Genomic DNA, 238 nt, shown 5'->3' on the forward strand with positions numbered 1-238 from the left:
GAGCATTTATTATAATATTCAAATACGTTTCTTATGTATATATATCTTATAAAATGTCTACATTACCTATTATGTACACATCGCCTCACAGTAAAGATAAAAGTACCTGCGAGATAACTACGATAAGTCTGCCGAGAAATTAACGAATCAAGATAGACGTAAGTCCTGGGCTCAGAAACCGAATGATAAAAATCACGAAATAGTTCTATTTTAGAATTCATTAGGCCTAAACCAGAGA

Source organism: Penaeus monodon, chromosome 30 (genome assembly GCF_015228065.2).
Source record: "Penaeus monodon isolate SGIC_2016 chromosome 30, NSTDA_Pmon_1, whole genome shotgun sequence".
Classification (NCBI taxonomy): Eukaryota; Metazoa; Arthropoda; class Malacostraca; order Decapoda; family Penaeidae; genus Penaeus; species Penaeus monodon.